Here is an 11,995-nt window from a genome sequence, read left to right as displayed (position 1 = left end):
ATAAATAACTGAAATAGGGGTTTTCTTATTTTTTTAAACCACTTAGGTTCACTTTAAGGTTTATAAATAACCTAAATAGTTAGTAATAGTTATTTAAAAATTATAAAAAAGATATTTCGAAATAGAATATGATTAAAGTTACCTAGCTATAAATAACTAATTTAATATATTATTATGTTTTAATTTTAATTTTAATTCTATTGCTTTTTTATTAATTAACATTTAAAAAAATGGTCACTCACTTGCTTATTTAGTATGTAAGGATTTTTTTTTTTTTTTTTGGTTTATAACTAAACACTTATTGAACAAACTCAATACGATTACAAACTAATGACAGGTAGACGAGCAACAAGCTGCGCCGCTACCCCTTTCTGAATAGCAAACCCTACACTGCTAAACACAAAATTCTGCCCCTTAACATGTGCGGTGTTACTGCTTACCACCTGTTGAACCCGCTTAAGGAACCGCACCGCGTCAGGGGCGAGAGCGCCAAATGTATCGAAAGCGAATGGGACGAACACGTGCTGATTCTCGATGCAAGCTTTTTCGTGTTTAGCTACTTTGCCCGCCTCTGCCTTGGTAATCGCATGTCCCGCCACAAACCCGTGGTCCCTTAGCCCAACGAGGGGGACACACCTGTCAAATCGACACACACGTGTTTCCCTCCTTCCCATCCAAAAACAAGAATGTCAGGGGGATTTATAATTCCCCTCAATTAAGAGCTTTAATTCTTATAAGTGTAAAGATTAGTTTTAAAACTAAAAAGACATTAATAGCACAAACATATATATATATATATATATAATACATGTTTAATTTCCAGAATAAAAAAGATTGTGTTCTTTGTAAATTATCTAAAGTAAAATAGCACAAACATATATATATATATATATATATATATATAATACATGTTTAATTTCCAGAATAAAAAAATTGTGTTCTTTGTAAATTATCTAAAGTAAAATGACATTTATAGAAAACTAGCATTTGCGACAACCTTTATAGTTTTAAAATTGCCACCGTAACACAAACATGTGTAATACATGTTTTAACGATCCAAAGATTTGCACACTTAAATTACTTAAATATGCAAAAGCTAAGATCGAGTAAATTATACTATATAGATCGACAACCTTTATAGTTCAAAGCGTTTTGTGTCCGAAGCGAAAAAATGTCGTTTGTAAATGTCGGGGGTTCAGGTTGGTAGTTTGAAAAAAATGGAAAAAGATTATTCATTAGTTTTGAAATTCCCAATCGTTGGTCCACCATTCTTCCATTGGGTTTGGAAGTGGTTGTTGTGGTATTATTGGTTCAGGATTTATGGGTTCTGGGTTTATTGGTATCGAGGGGTGTAGGTCCCTAAAAGAGGACCTAGAGAACCTATTCCTTGTTGGTTAACACACAAACAAGTGTGGAATCCTTGTTTATATGCAAATCAAAGCCAAGAACACAATCAATACAACAAAGATCTCACTTCAAACATTCACTGTATTGATATTTCAGCGAAGTAACATTACAGATTCAACAAGAATGCTCTCAAACTCTCTGGTGTGCTCTCTTACTGAAACAAGGGACACTCTCTGATATTTAATAGTACATACCAGTGAGTATACATCGAAATACAATCCCCTGCCATCGAAACAGGTCAAAATAAAATAAGGGACATCGAAACAGCTTTATAATGTACCGAAATAGACTTGAAGTCTATTTCGATGTTTCATCCAATTCTAACAACAGCCTATTTCGATATCCTTTTCTTATCTCTATTTCGATGATGTAGCAGATTATAACAATTGTTGTTGTTAACTAGTGACAGAAGGAAGTCACTGTTAACACTACTTAGAAACCAATCAACATAATAAACAATTCGTAAACATTACGTGTTCAAGTTCGACGCACAAAAGTAATAAACGCTAGAACAAGCTACAGACACAAAGTGCACCAACAAACTCCCCCTTGGTTACAGCTTGGTCGTCGATCTTCAATGTCTCTACCATCCTTTGTGAGTATCTGATCACTTGATTCCTGAGTTAATGCCATAATAATAACAGATACGTACAATCCGCTGAAACTTCATTGCTTGTCGAGCATCTGCATCGTACTGATAAATCTCGTTTTTGAAAAGCCTTGCAATATCTTTCTTCGACATATTTACAATCCACATGTTGTCGAAAATACGAAATTTAGGTGTATCATCCTTGAAGACTATCACAGCTTCAGTCGTACCCGAATCATATCACCACATGCGCATATTTCCCAAGAAATCCTGAGGCATCTTCAATAACGGAATCACGGTCATTATTTCAGGTGCCTTTTACTTGAGACGATAGCGGATAGTGTTGGTTTCAGGATCAAAAGTAAAGCAGATCTGAATGCGCTCAGGAAACTGCGACCGATATAACTCATTTTTCCATGCATTTCTTTTTCTCCATCTAATTCTTCGTTCGAACAGGTTCAGAAGAGGATTGTTCAATCGATTGATCATCTTGATGCGAGCAAGGGCAGATACATCGTAATGTGGCAGTGTAAGAATCTTCATAACAGAATTAAAGTACTACATCCCAAACTCGCTCTTAATGGCCACACATTTCAGATCCTTTACATAAATCCAACTGAGTATGTTCCCCTTTAATTCATCATTTTCCAATTGCATGTAAGAAACCTGTCATGGAGGAGGCCGTGGCTTAGGAATACGTCTCACATATTCAGCTTGCCATTTTTCATGTCTTCTTTCTTTCTCTGCTGGATCACGCAGATCCTCAAGAGTTGTGTCAGGGTTCGCCAATCTTTGTTGAATATCTTTTTCACATTTACCCAACATTCTCTCGTCGATTGGGCTAAACGCACTACCATGCTCACGAACGTATTTTTCTGTATCGATACCAGACATCACAAAGTCAATTCCATTCACACCAACAAGTTCACTTACATCAACATCAATTGAAGGAACTTCAGCCTCAGATAGATTTACATTTTCCATTTCGAACAAAGCTGTCAGCTGGGCTTCTGTTAAATCATGAACAATCTCACCCTCTTCTAACGGCTCACCAGTAGATAGATGTGTCTTCAAATCAACAGTCTTTGAAGTTTCCCGGTCCCTTTCCAACTCTTTCAGAATTATATCCCCAACATTTTCACCACCACTTTCCGAATCCACCCTTTTAGACGACTCCCCATCAGGAATTACTCCTTTGAGTTTGTTCTTTCTATTCTTTGTACGTAGCTCACCTCGAGGAATTGTATTAACAGGCACTCCTGCAGATTCTTCATTCGGAGCAGTTGGGGTGGTGGCTGGATTATACACCACAATAGCTAAAGGACCAACATTCGACCCAGAAGCAGATAGACCCGGTTGTGACCCACTTGGAGCGTTGTCGGGATTACCTCGTTCTTCTTCATCTTCATCCCTTTTTCGGAGTACATCATGAGGCCTGCACCGATCCTCCCACAAAACTCCAACCTTTCCAATAACATCATTGAAGGTTTTCAACACTATTACACCCCAACCGATGGCGGAAACATCGGAGTGAGACGATCACAAGATTGCTCATTGCATCATAACACTAATTGTGACAATATAATTAATCAAAATTTCATAAACGCTAAATTTCATACATTGTTCAGTCAAAACAATTACATCAAAATTGTAGCAACAAAAACATGAACCAAAATATTGTTTATTTTTTTAAGCGTGTATCTAAGTCCAACCTAAACTTGTTCCTTCGAGCATCAACTATCAACCTGCAACATGTATTAAAATAAAGATCAACAAATATGTTGGCGAGTATACAAGTTTGAATACATAGCATAATATGAAAAATGTTTTAAGTGTACTCGTATCCAACAGGACAAATCTATACAAGTTACTAACATGCTATACGAGTGTAAGCTATATGTCAAACCAGAGTTTAACGCAATCGGGTTTTCCCAACATCGCCGAAACGAAGAGGGTGTAATGTGTTTTACTTAACAATACCACAAGTACACGGGCGGGGTGTTAATCCTATAGCGCTATAATTGTTAAGGTAGCCTTGCAAAGTTAGTGAGCATATAGACACAATGTAAACAGAGCATATTAGATTACCAAGTATAACAAGTTTCATGTCTAGTAATGGATAGAGTGTGATTTGGATAAACACGTATCATAGTGTTGCGTGATTTTGTTTAATGTACATGTGTAAGACCCTTACATGTCTTTTTCTAATTCATACAAATTATCATGTATTTAACTTTCATTATTTATAAAAAAACATTGACTAAACGACATTTATATAAAGTTCAAACCTTCAAAAGACGTTTATTAAAGATTTAAACCATGTTGTCATAACTACACATACTTAACCTTCGAAACCTTTAAACAATATTTACATAAGTTAAACATCACAAAGATAGTTATACTTATTAAACATAACTTTAGTGACCAAACATAAGTTTAGTAACCCAAAAGACACGATTAATTTATCGGAAGCTTCATCATGTGTGCGTGTTCGATCCTCTAACAAGCTTGATCTTCATCCGCAGGTTGCTACGATTACCTATGACCAAAATCATCCAAAACGTTAGTTATATGTGTTTATAAGATGATTAAACAAGTCCTAGATGTCAAAACATATCAAGAACAATTTTTTCCAGCACTGGTAGGTTGTCGCGGGCCGCGACAGAGAACACCCCAGCCTTCGCGAGCCGCGAGGGCCGTCGCGTGGCGCAACGGCGGTCTTTTTCCAGCGAATTTGTTCTATTTCCTGCATTTTCCCAACTCAAATGGTCTTTACAAAAAACCTCATAACTCATTCATTTTTTGTCTGAATCAGGTCACGTTTCTTCCTATGTGACCGTGATTTAACCCTCTATAACATGAACTCAAACCCGATTTCTTAATTTACAAAATTCTTAAAATTATGCTCTCGGCATTATAACAAATTCCAAATTATTCGACCCGTTCAAGTTTCAAACATCACTATTGTCCCAAATAGTTTTCATTTTTACACTAGCCTTACAAAATGAATATTCCCTATTCGTAAGATGTTAATCATAACTTTATGCATTCGTTATGAATAAATTTCATTACTTGTTCGACCCATTCGACTACAACTAGTCGAACCTTTATTTAATAATTTCCTTTTTATGAAATATTGACGATTTCGTCATACTAAATCTGAGTTTTTGACTATAGACCTGCATTTCCTATTCTCGGATAATGCATTTTATGACTTTTCACCCATAGCCGGGTATAATTTCAAAGTCATTTAGTATGAAACCTTTCCGGTTTACATCAAGACTCACCATTGACCCATTCGGTCTTTTTATTTAACGATGTCCATCGCTTTCACACAACCAAAATATCCTCACTTTGGTTGTTTTGACCCAGTTGGTCCTACTAGCGAAACCCATCGCTTTATTTCACCAAATTTTATTACTTTGGTTGTTTTGACCCGTTTGGTTTCATCGGCGAATTCTATCACTTTCACAGAACCAAACATGTATAATTCGGATCACTTTGACCCGTTTAAACCTTAAAGTGGAATCCACCACTTCCATGTTTTAATTAGCACTATACACTAGTGATTTCAACTAGTTAATACATATCGAATCCTCCGTTTCAGTAATAACCGACATTCATAACGATTTAATCACTATTCAAATAACTAAACATAAGACAATAACGATAATCTACGAAGCGCATAGCCACGTACCTTTAACGCTTTCCTTTCAAACGGGTATCTGATCTTCCTTGATTACTTGAGTTTCCACCCAAATTGCCTATAGAATCCAATTCGGACATATCGCTTAGAAACCGTATTTCTATATTCAACCTCTAGTGTTGTTAACTTGTCAAACAAGTGATTACTTCATAATTCTTAATTATTTCAAATTTATTCAAGCATTTTATCAAACATCTAGTGTGCATAATTAGTATTCTAACACTACCATGTTCATGATTAAGGACTTTAACCACGTTTAAGCATAGTAATTCGATTCATATATCAAGTGTGACAACCCGAACTTTCAAGGTTAGTAACGTTAGTCTTGTGATTCTAACTTCACGTTACGTAATTCTCTTCAATGCGTTGCGTTGAACGTTCCGTGTGGTATTAACTTGGTTATTCTAACGTGCTAGTATATTGGGCCAACACACACACATACTTGGGCCGACTACCATTATTTAGTGTATAATGAGCCCACTTCTTATAGACTTTGCATATGTGAATTATTTGAACTTGTGTTATCTATCGGCCCAGTTGTAATCTAACCGAATGTGTAAGGGGCCGACCCAATTGTTGAAAATTTGGCTTATAATTAATGAGTACGTAACTTTCCCATACCCTTATAATCTCAACATATCAAACCAAATCCTAAACCCTATTCTCCCCCATCCTCTACGCACATCAGCAGGTCTACCCCCCCCCCCCCTCTCGAGTTATCCTCTTATTCGAATTAAGTCTGGTTAGTGGTTCTTGTCTATGGTTATTTATATTTGCATGATATTATGTATATGTGTTATTGAATAGGATTGATGATTAATGATTGATGATATAGGGTTTTGTGCATAGTGCCATGTCAGTTATCTTCCCAAAAAGAGGCACAAGCCAAAACCGATAATTATCTTCTTTGTTTTGACGGTAGTAGTGGCCTAGTTTGTGATGAGTACCCATGTGGTATGTTACCTATTTAACTAATTATGTTTTTACTAATGTCAATCATTAAATTATGGGTTGTGTGTATGGCCATGATTTTCAGGATCTAGGTATCATTTTTATATGATTGTTGTTCTAGGATTCATGTTAGTCAAGAGTATGATGTGTGATAGAAAATACCATGATGTTTTGTATGTGAAATCTAGATCTGCTCATGTGAAGAAATAGATTGACACAATGACAAGTAATCATTAGGGTATTGGTGATCATGATTTTAATCAGAATGGATAGTGATAGTCTCATGTTTCTTGATAACCCGATTGTTTGATCGTAGAAACTCATTGTCTTAATTTCTTTGAATCAAGTATTATTGATTGGTGAAGTATTGTGTGAACCGGCCTGACGAATGATGACCAAAAATTAACTTATGAGGTAAACCAACGAGTTTGGCTTGTGTAGCGATGACTGTTATATGGCTCGATATAGGTTAATATGGTTTGAATATTGATGGGATGATATAATCATTAAGTGATAATTCGGGACTGGTTACTATAAAATGGGGATGGGTTAGGTTATACAAGCATGATATGTATTTGTTTGAATCAATAGAACTCATTGGACTATGCATGATCACAGTTCATTGGATGTTAATATGAATATGCGATTGGTGGGTGTAATAGTGGGGTTGGGCCATGGGCTGAGTTTGGTAGTAGGCTAGAAACATAGGTCATACACTTTTGGACCGGGCCTATAACTCATGTGATCGATGGTATATAAACTTGTGTAATATTACGAATATCTGTGTTGCATTTGTCCTAGTTATAATTGCGTGTTCACTTGAACGGGAATAGAACCACTTGATATGTGTTATGTTGTGATATGAACTGGTGTTGTGCTTGGATCTAGGATCCAAATACTTGCTGTGACTTACGTATTGATATGTGTTCTGCTTATTTGTAGTCTGTGTAATAAATACAAAGAACACATATATCACGTGTGTACGGAACTAACTATTATTGATAACCGCAAGAGGGATTAATTAACCAACTGGGAACACGTACTTTAATCTTACCGAGCAAACCAAAGGTGAGTTCACTGCTCTTTTTCCAAGCATGCATCCCGGGGAGGGATATCGGGTAACGTTCCGGGGAGGAATGTCAGGTTAATGGGATGTTTGTTATTACTCATTTCTATCATATAAGACCCCTTACATCTACCGACAGTTGCCGGGGAGGCAACAAGGTTATTAGTTGATAGCGCTATTAGGTTTGGCACCCTCACACCGTACCGGGGAGGACGGGCGTGAACTAATTACCTTAAAGCATGACCAATGTTTTGATAGAGACGTTGGGGTTGGGCAAATACATCTGTAGCCATTGCAGTAATCGAGTTAATAACAACATCAAATCAAATCATCGAAACTGTGCAACGTTTTAATCTGGTAACCGGTATCTAAACACGTTAACAAAACTTTCAACTCACCAGCGTCGTCTGACACACTTGTCTGCATGCTTGCAGGATTGTAGGTTTATATCATTGGGACTTGCTGTCTGGGATGCTGGAGTGGTCATGGGTCGTGATATATGGAATCTCAACACAAGCTAGATGATTTATGTACACATGGTTTACTAAACACTTAACAAATGAGTTTTGCTTCCGCTGTACACAATGAATGATATGTAACGTGTGTAACCCTTTATGTTAATGAATGAAAGTTTTGTTTAAATATATTTATGAGTTGAATGTGATTGGTGGCTTGGATCCTGGTACGTCACACACCTCACAGGGGGTTTCCGCATGTGGTATTTTGGGGATGTGATATCAAGAACACTATACCCACACTAGAACTCGCATCATAACTATCAATTAACATCAATTTTTACAATGATTCAAGTGATTATCACAAAACCCACATAACCCTCATAACCCTCATATGATAGTTTATCAATTCAAGTGATTATGATTCAAAATCACTAAATTCTTATCTAGGGATTGTTCCTAGACATGTATTCACCTTAATTTATCCATAGCATACATAAATTCTTCAAAAATTTCATTTATGAGATTTCAAGAGGAATCAAAGCATCACCAAAGATTAAAATTAAGCATACCTTGTGATCCCCTAAGTGTAATGATCACGAATTTAGCTTGAAATCAATTCCTACTTGATTCCTTCTTTGATTTTTGGGTAGTATTTTAGGAAATTAGGGTTTGAGATGAGGAACTCTGTTCCCTGTGGTTTTGATCGAACTACAGAACACGCACAATTGTGTGTTTTGAGTTTATCCCTTGTATTAATAAAAGGACTTTCATAAATGTCCACTTTGGTCCCTCATCTTTTATAGTTTGTAATATGGGTTAAATCTCTTGATTACCCATCTTTTATGACAAGACTTTTAACTAGGTTAATTATTCCTAGTGTTAAATTTTACTATTTTATTATCGATGTCAATAATTATACATGTTTAACATATGTATAGTTTAATATTTTTAGGGGTGTTACAACATGTTGCACCCAAAGTTATTAAAATGAAAATGGGATCGAGTATACTCACAGTTTTGCGTAAGGTTCCACGAACACCGAGAGCTGAGTTGACGAGGTTTGGAACACCGTAGTTACCCTGAGATGGGTAAACAGAGGTGTAAGTATTCTAATGTGAAAGAGGTTCGTATCAGATTACAAAGTACGAGAAAAGTACGAAACGAAACGAAACGAGTAACAGACCCTTTCGAACGATTTAGACTGTTTAAAACGCGTAAAGCTTAGTCATAAACTGATTTAATCATAAATAGTAAGTGATTGTTAAATCAATTGAAAGCAGAAAGTAAAATGGTCAATCAGCTAAGTGAGGACAACCAGGTGTGCCAACACGACATGGAAAGCATGAGCTAAGTGTCGGAGGCTGGACGGGGTTAACTCACTTTATGTCTAGCAAAACTGTTTGGGGTTCATCACTGATGAACTGATGTAAAACAGAAATGAAATCAAAAACACGCTATACATAAATTGTAACACCTGCGTCCCTGGACTTTTAGATATTGTCAATTTTAGCCCCTGAACTATGTGGTCATTGATACTTTTGATACTTGGTGAATCTTACGCTATATACTAGATTCTTGTGATGTTTAAATCAAAATCCTTGATACTTAATACTATGAGGCTTGACACTTAAAACTAGATACTTGATGCTTGATACTTGGAAGACTAGACTCTTGACTCTTGATACTTTGGTGCTTGACTCTTGAGGCTCGTGAAACTTGAGACTTGGTTGAATGAGGGACTGGAGTCCTGTTACTGGCGGAAACTATGAAACTTAAAATCTTTTGTGTTAAATAATGTAATCTAGTTATACTATTACCCAATAATACGCAACGCTTAATCTAACTCGCAAAACGAATCAAAGACGGTTAAACGGAAAATATGGGATTGACCGAATGGCAATCCGATCGGATAGCCATCCGATCGGATGACCAAGCGATCGGATGGCCATTCGACCGAGCGCCATCTGATCCGATGCACACCGACTTCACTCACTCTAACACTATAAATAGGCCTGTCACATCACCATTCTCACTGATGTGACAGCCTCACTCGACCAGACGCACGCACACCTCTTTTCTTTCATTTCTCGGCGATTTTGGTACGTTTTACACTAGATTCTCATACATCTTTGACCTGCACATCATTCTCCACATGATTCTCCTTTGAAATCTCACTTTTCACCGTGAAATCCCCGAGATTTGAGCTCTTGAAAGTGATGTCATCGTGGCCGTTTGTACTAAACTGCTGTGTGATGTCATTCCGGTCAAGATCTAGCTTAGATCTAAGGAATTTCATGTGTTTTTACACTAAAAATCAACTAAATCTAGACTTTTGATTAAAACTTATGTTTATCTTCATCTTTTCTTAAACTTTTACTTAACAACGGTGGAATCTGGATCTAAACGGACTATAGACTTGATGATTAGTCTGAAGTCTGTTTGGAAAAGGATTGTTGCCGAAGAAGATGACCGGAATACGGATTCTGACATAAATACCATCACGAACAGACGGCTGAACAGACTGGTGTCACACCCCAACCGATGGCGGAATCATCGGGGCGCGGCACTGAGCGAAACAGATTGTTCAGAAGTTCCCACAACAACTATCATACAATTCAGTTATATAACACGTCCCATACCGTGTCCCAAACAATAACAAGTTATCGTAGAAATCAACTAAACAATATGGGAACTGTTCCGACTACTCAGATTCTTAATTATTACAGACCGAATATAAATATTGTTTTAAGACTTCTAGACAGCTAACGGTGGATCTTACTGACTACAGGTGCCAGTACAAGATCTACAGATAATTATGGCCCTGGATCAGGTACGTGGACACTGTCCTAAGGTCACAGGCTCCTAGAAGCTTATTATTGCCTCGCTTCCCTAGCACGCTAGTAGCTTAAACACCTGTCACATACGTTAAAATAAAAGTCAATACATATAATGTAAAGGTGAGTACACAAGTTTGATATAGCATATAAAGTTCGGAAAGTTTACGCATAACCAAGCACGTACACAAGGGCAAACGATGCATGTAAATTATCAACATGGGACCATCGATACCAACGACTTCGAGTTGACTGTCCGAGACAGTTCGCAATACATGATTACCACTGTAATCCATGCAGGTAATTGTCCTTAGCAACTCCCGTGTGAACGGGTGCTGAGTCCAAACTATAGTACTACGTTGCTAAAGCAGGCAGATAGCACTCCACGTGTAAACATAATAAACAGCAATCATTTAGACATGTAATACATGCAAGTAGGTTAGCGTTCAAATAGTTTGTGTTGTTTGTGAATTTGATAGATTACGTATGTAACACCCAAAAGTGCTGAAAGCAAAAAGGGATCGAGTATACTCACAGTGGTTGGTTGTGGATTGAAGGGAGCACTGAGAATAGGTTAGCCTGGATAGTTCGATAACACAACGATGAGTAATGCGGAAAAGTGAACAGTGGAAACTGGATCGGATAGACCATTCGATCGGACAGCAGTTCGATCGAGTGGGCTGTTCGATTGGTTTGAAAGTCCGTTCGAACATCCATTCGATCGGCCGGCTGGCTCGATCGGCTGGTTCCTTCAAGTGGATTGTTTCTTCCTTTGATGTGAAGGATGTGTTTGTGTATGATGGTTTGTACTACCTTTCAAGTTGGTCGATTGAACAGCTGTTCGATCGGTTAGCCCAACCGATCGGCTAGCACCTCATTGTTTTCAAATATGTCACTCGATCGGTTGGCATGTTCGATCGGGTGACATTCCAATGTTTCGAAAAGTCTAAGTGTTGAAGTGTAGTATCTCATGATTCGAGTAGT

At 37.3% G+C, this 11,995-nt stretch overlaps 1 long non-coding RNA gene across 1 annotated transcript; it reads right to left on the bottom strand.

The window, feature by feature from the left end:
* Positions 1 to 4,447: 4,447 nt before the first annotated feature.
* LOC110927612 lies at positions 4,448 to 8,882 on the bottom strand. The gene is made up of 3 exons (XR_002585765.2): positions 8,747 to 8,882; positions 5,694 to 5,760; positions 4,448 to 4,535 (listed from the first exon to the last, which is right to left on the bottom strand). It is a non-coding gene; the product is annotated as an uncharacterized LOC110927612 (long non-coding RNA).
* Positions 8,883 to 11,995: the final 3,113 nt, after the last annotated feature.

The sequence above is a fragment of the Helianthus annuus genome, chromosome 3, assembly GCF_002127325.2.
Source record: "Helianthus annuus cultivar XRQ/B chromosome 3, HanXRQr2.0-SUNRISE, whole genome shotgun sequence".
Classification (NCBI taxonomy): Eukaryota; Viridiplantae; Streptophyta; class Magnoliopsida; order Asterales; family Asteraceae; genus Helianthus; species Helianthus annuus.
Note: the sequence above shows the minus strand (reverse complement) of the source record. Positions and strands in the feature narration are given on the sequence as shown.